The sequence below is a fragment of the Phalacrocorax carbo genome, chromosome 3 (genome assembly GCF_963921805.1).
Source record: "Phalacrocorax carbo chromosome 3, bPhaCar2.1, whole genome shotgun sequence".
NCBI lineage: Eukaryota > Metazoa > Chordata > Aves > Suliformes > Phalacrocoracidae > Phalacrocorax > Phalacrocorax carbo.
The window spans coordinates 84,146,181-84,151,761 of NC_087515.1; the positions used below are offsets into that span (position 1 = coordinate 84,146,181).

At 52.6% G+C, this 5,581-nt stretch overlaps 1 protein-coding gene across 1 annotated transcript in view; it reads right to left on the reverse strand.

The window, feature by feature from the left end:
- Nucleotides 1-2,450: 2,450 nt before the first annotated feature.
- The window catches only part of POU3F2 (POU class 3 homeobox 2), a 4,683-nt gene continuing 1,552 nt past the window's right edge, over nucleotides 2,451-5,581 (reverse strand). Inside the window, exon 1 of the mRNA XM_064447588.1 lies at nucleotides 2,451-5,581. This exon is cut by the window's right edge and continues 1,552 nt beyond it. The gene's annotated coding sequence lies outside the window, so the exon portion shown is untranslated.

The following is a 5,581-nucleotide window of genomic DNA, read 5'->3' on the forward strand; positions in this document are numbered from 1 at the left end:
CTCGGGCCCTGACCGGGGGAACACCCCGTCTAGGCGACCCTCCCTACAGCTCTATCTAAGCCCAGAGGTTTATTTAAGCCGGCCTAAACTCAGTGCCTCTCTCCCCCCCGCCGCCGAGCCCCATCGCCCACCGGGGGCCGTCGCCTCCCCTCCCCGGGCGGGTCCCCGGAGAAACCCCGCGGCACCGACGGCGGCGGAACAAAGAGCCATCAAAACCCATCAACAAGGCGGCGAGAAACGACTCCGGGGCCCGGGACCGCCCCGGCGGGCAGGGGCAGGCGGCCGGGGGACAGGGTCGACGGGGTTCCCCCAGCGGAGGGGCCGGAGGAAGAGGAGGGGCGGCCCCATGCTGGGTGGGGGGGCATGAGGCCGGGAAGGCGGAGGCAGCCCGTCCGTCCCGTCGTGCCCCCGCGGCCGGGAACCGGGCACTGGAGGTCTCGGTGGGCAGGGGGGAGAACCCCGAGCTCCCGTCAGCAAAACCCGAGGGGGAGAGAAAGATACAGACACGACGGGACGGAACCGGGGGCGACCGGCGCCTCTGCCCCCGCCGGGAGTCCCGCACAATGCCCGGCCCGGGGGCATCACCTGGCGAGGCACCACCCCGGCCTGGCCCGCAGCCTGGGGGCTCTGCCGGATTGATCCTCCTTTCCCCGCGTCCCTGTTTCCAAGCCCCGGACCCCTTTTGCCCCTCTTCGGGAGAGCTGGCGCGGCTGGGCGGCCCCTCCCGTCGGCGAAAGGGGGGGCCCCCGGGCCGGGGAACCCCAACCGCTGCCTCCCACCCCCGCGGAGCCGGGGGGACGGGGGAAGGCAAGCAGGACTCGAGGGCTTCGGGACACCGAGTCTCCCTCCCGCCTTCCAGTTTCGACCTCCGTCAGAGGGAGCGAGCCGAGGAAGCAGGGCTTTTGTTGTTGTCATCGGATTTGCGACAGAGCGTCCCTGCTGGGAACGAGGGTGGGGAGCTCAGGGAGCTGCCGCGCACCCCGACCCCCACCTGCACAAGGTGCGTCCTACGGCTGCTCCTTTCCCGCCCCCCTTTTTCTCCCAAAAGAGAGAAGGAGACAGGGAAAAGGACTCCCCCACACACCGCCGGCCGGCCTCCCCGCCACCAGGACGAGAGCCGTGGCTCCCACCTGGCCAGCCTCTCGCTTGGGCAGAGAGCCCCGGGGGCGCGGCCCGGCCCCCAGCAGCGGCTCCCGGCGGCCATCCCCGCGGCGCCGGGCCTGCCCCGCCGGGCAGGGCGCCCTCCGGCCGAGTCGCCTCCCGTCCGCCCGAGGCGGGAGGGCTGGCCGAGGGCAGGGCCCTGTCCTTCAAAGGCGACATATTCCCCCGGCGCCCACCCGAGTGTCCTGCAGAGGGCAGAGGCTGCTCGCTTTCCGCCGCCGGCTCCGCGGGCTATTGACCGAGGAGTTTTAAATCCATACCCGGCTTCAACATTTTACCCGTCAGCACGTCTGCGGTCACAAAACACTTCTTCTTTCTGTCACTTCTCTTCGAAACTATTGATAAGATCATTTAGCTGAATCTGTTCGGGATGAGTGTAATATTGACTAGGAGTTAGAAAAGATGATTAAATCTAATAAGCCTAGAAACTACGGTGAAGGAAGGAGGGGGGGGGAAGGAGGAGGGAAGAGCAGGGGATGGCGCTTGGGGGACCGAGCCAGCCAAAAACGACGCGAACGCACCGCCTGCGCCAGCGCACCTCGGGTGGGGGGTCTCACGCCAGCGTCCCCGGCCCCGCGGGGCGCCCCAGGCAGGGACCCCTCCGGGCACGACCCGCCGGCATCATTACAGAGACGGAGCCGCCGAGGTCTAACGGGAAAGGCCGGGCCCCGCCGGCTCGGCCCGGCGGTGCTGCCGGGGCCCGGGGAGCCCCCGCCCGCCCCCGGGGGTGCGCAGCCCCGCCGGGCGGCCGGAGCCGTCCTCCCGCTTTTAAACAGTACTCCCCATTATTAAGCCCCGCCTTTTTGCTTTCCTCTCTCTCTCTCTCTCTCTCTCTCTCTCTCTTTTTTTTTAAGGAATCAGACCTGAAATTACCCAAAGGGAACAAGAGGAGAGGCTCTCCTCCCCCGCGCCTTCCGCCAGAGCACGCAACTCACTCGGGGAGCAGATCTCCCCAGCGGCACCCGAGGCAGGACACCCCTACCCGCGCAGAAATCAAGGCTCCAAAACACACCGCTGCGGTTCATCTGCGGAGGGACGCAGTGACCACCGCTCCTGAGGCTCTCCTTCAAGACCCTGGAAGTTATGAACGTGGAACCTCTCGTTAAAGGCATCAAATTTATTCCAAAAATTTCCATGAAATATAAAGGAATGGCGGTGCTTTTTACACAGAACTCAGCTCAGTATAAGTACTGGGGTGTTCTCCCTCCAAATCTTAAGAACTATGCAAATCTGTGCTATTTTAAAAAATAAAATAAAGATATTTCAATAATTAGAACAAACTATGAAGGTATTGTGCATTTCTGTTTTATGTAGATAATAAAATATTACTTTAACATAAATATATAAGGATCTCTGCGTTTTTATTTTTCCCCACAAGCACATCCAAATGTACCAAAACAAAGTATTTTTAAAGAGACTGAACAAAAAAAAAAATACATCCCATATAGATTTTGTTCACCTACTCATTTAAAGCTACAGAAAAACAGTTTCCATAACCTGTTTGCTTTAAAAGAAATAAATATACATTGAGGCAGGCCACTTAAAAATGATATGAAAATATTTCCCTGGGTAGCATTTAAAAAAAAAAAAAGAAAAATAGACAAAGAAAACATTGAAACTATTTCTGCATTTCAAAGGACAAATATTAAACATATATACATAGTGGTAAGGTTTGTGTGGTAACTTTTTTTTTTTTAAAGTAAACCTATTTGGAGTTTGGAGTTTGAGGCTTTTCTCAAACACCCTCTCGACTCCGTTTTCTGACCTTACGCACGTATTAATAAGTGTCTGAAAGTTCATTTCCTCCCTTTACCACTGGATCTGCCCTGATCTGATTCACTTCACTAGGCGCTAGTCCTCAACACTTTAAATAACAAGCAGCTCAATACATCAAAAAAAAAAAAAAAGGGAAAAAAAAAAAGAAAAGCAAAGAGAAAAGCTTGGTGCCCGTATCTTTGTACCAATTGTTGGAAAACTAGGAAAAAGGCTAATGCATGTGCCTCTTAGAAATCATCATCTGTCTTACCAAGAAGAAAGAAAGAAAGAGAGAAAGAAAGAAAGGGAGAAAGAAAGAAGGGAAGAAAACCCAATGTCACAGGCGCTTTAAAAGACAATGAGAAACATACTCTAAAGCCTTAGCTACTGAATGCAATATTTATAGGAGAGTTCTGCGAGAGAGAGAATGCTTCACTGGGTTGTTTTTTTTTTCTCCATAATTGTCCAACACTCAACTAAGTAAACTTTTAGATTATAAAAATGCTTTGTCTCTATAGCACCCGTTTGTGCTGACTAAATGATCCCTTTATGAATTTATAACTATCATAGCTTAAAGTTCCTCTAATGTATATGCATAGCTGTGTGTGTGCATGAGTACACAAACACACGCACGCAGACACACGCACATACATGCGCTGCTCCGAGGTCCCGCTCCTCTGCTTCCCTTTAGGGCTTTTTGTTTTGCCTTTTTTTTTTTTTCCCTTTTATTTCTTTTTTTCTGGGTTTTTCTCTTTTTTTTTTTTTTTTTTAAGTTAACCGTTTCCCATCGAGATAATGTCATGAAATGCGCTTTAAAACCATAAATGAAGCAGGGGGGGGGGGGGGAAGACGGATTGAAAAATGGCAATTTTTTGTTTCCCACTTCATTTCATTCCCCAGTGAAAGACACAAGGCTGCCCAAGTTAAAACTGGTCCTTTCCTTCCATAAATTATACCGCAATCTGACCAAAGGACATGGGGGAGGGGGGGCTAGATACGGATAGAAAAAAAAATAATAAATACGACAAATAAAAGTGAAAATAAAAACCGCACACGGTCTCTGCGGAGAGGAGGGGGCAGCAGGGGTTTACACGCAGGTGTAAGACCCGGGCAACCCCCCCCCCCGGCCCAGCAACTCCTCGGGCTCTCCCTGGCCCTGCCTCGGTGCCAAACCGCTCAAGGAAGGAAAGTTTTGGGGGTGACACGGGCAGGGGCTGCCCGGGCAGTGGGACCCGGGGTACCAAAGGCACGCACGGGGAGCCTCGGGGGGGGGAGGAGGGGAGGGAAGGGGGGGGGGGATGCTGGAGGGGTGTGTGAAGGTAAATAATTCCCTTTCTCTCTCAAGGAAGTGCCACTTTCTCCGGGAAAACTCTGGAAACGTGCTATTTCATCTCCGCCTTTCCCACGCCGGGCCTTCCTCGCCCGCGCTGGCACAAGCTGCAAGGGCTGCATATAATTTTTTTGTCCTCCCCCTCTGGCTGCGCCTCGGCCCCCGGCCACACTGCCTGAAAATGAAGTTTACTTTGTCGATTTGCATTATTCTCCCTTCTCCAAACTCGACTCTTGCCATTGAAGGCGTATATTAAGCAATTACGAGAGTCACGCCTCTGGAGAATGGAAGCTGGCGGTGCATATATATGTGTATATAGAGAGATTATATATATATATGTGTATGCATGTACATACGCATGCATATGTATACATACATACAGATATACGCATTCATTTTTTGCTACGGTAAAAGGAGAAAATAAGCGTTACACATATTTAAGAAGACTTGTTTATAACAAAAGTTCACATATACACATAAAGCAAAGGCTAAAACACAGTAACATATTGTAGACCGGTCACTGGTTGACTAACGCTCACCGTGGAAAATGCAAGTCATTTGCAAAATTAAGGTCGGAAAGGAAGGGAAAAAAAAAAAAAAGAAAAAAAAGAATTTGTTTATGTAAACTTCGATTTTCTTGCAGTGCAAATTGGTACGGTTAAATACTGTCTACATCAAAAGGGATAGCTTTTCCTTTCTCTTCTTTTTTTTTTTTTTTTTCATATATTCCTACAGGGGATCCACAGAAAATAAACACAGCAGCATGTGCCAACACCGAGCGACATTCCACAATGCAATCTGCCTTTGTGTGGCAGGAGGGGGCTGCGGAGGGGACCCGAGGTGGCTGCGCCCCCCCCTCCCCTCCCGCCCCCTCCCTGGCCGGGCAGCGCCGTATTTTTTTCGCCAGCGAGCAAGGGACTTTTCTGCGAACTGCTTCGCCCCGCGCCTGCCCGTGCCGGTGCCGGTGCCGGTGCCGGTGCCGGTGCCGGTGCCTGCCCTGCCCGTGCCGCTGCCTGCCTGCCTGCCTGCCTGTGCGCGGTACTCACTCCGCTCCGGTGCACGGGCACTCGCCTGGGAAAGGTCAAAATACAGCATCGCTCCTGCTACCGTCTAAGGGACAGTCCGGTGCAGACGCTTTGTCTGTCTGTCTGTCTGCTGTGATTCGCGCTCGCCCTCTCGCTCGCGCGCTTTTTGATTTGTTTTCTTTTTTGTTTTTTTTTTTCCTTTTTTTTTGCGCGTTTTTTGTTTTTTGTTTTTTTGTCTTTTTTTTAAAGAGAGGAGAAAATAATAATTAAAAAAGAAAAACAAGAAAAAAAAAAAGAAAAAAAAGGAGGA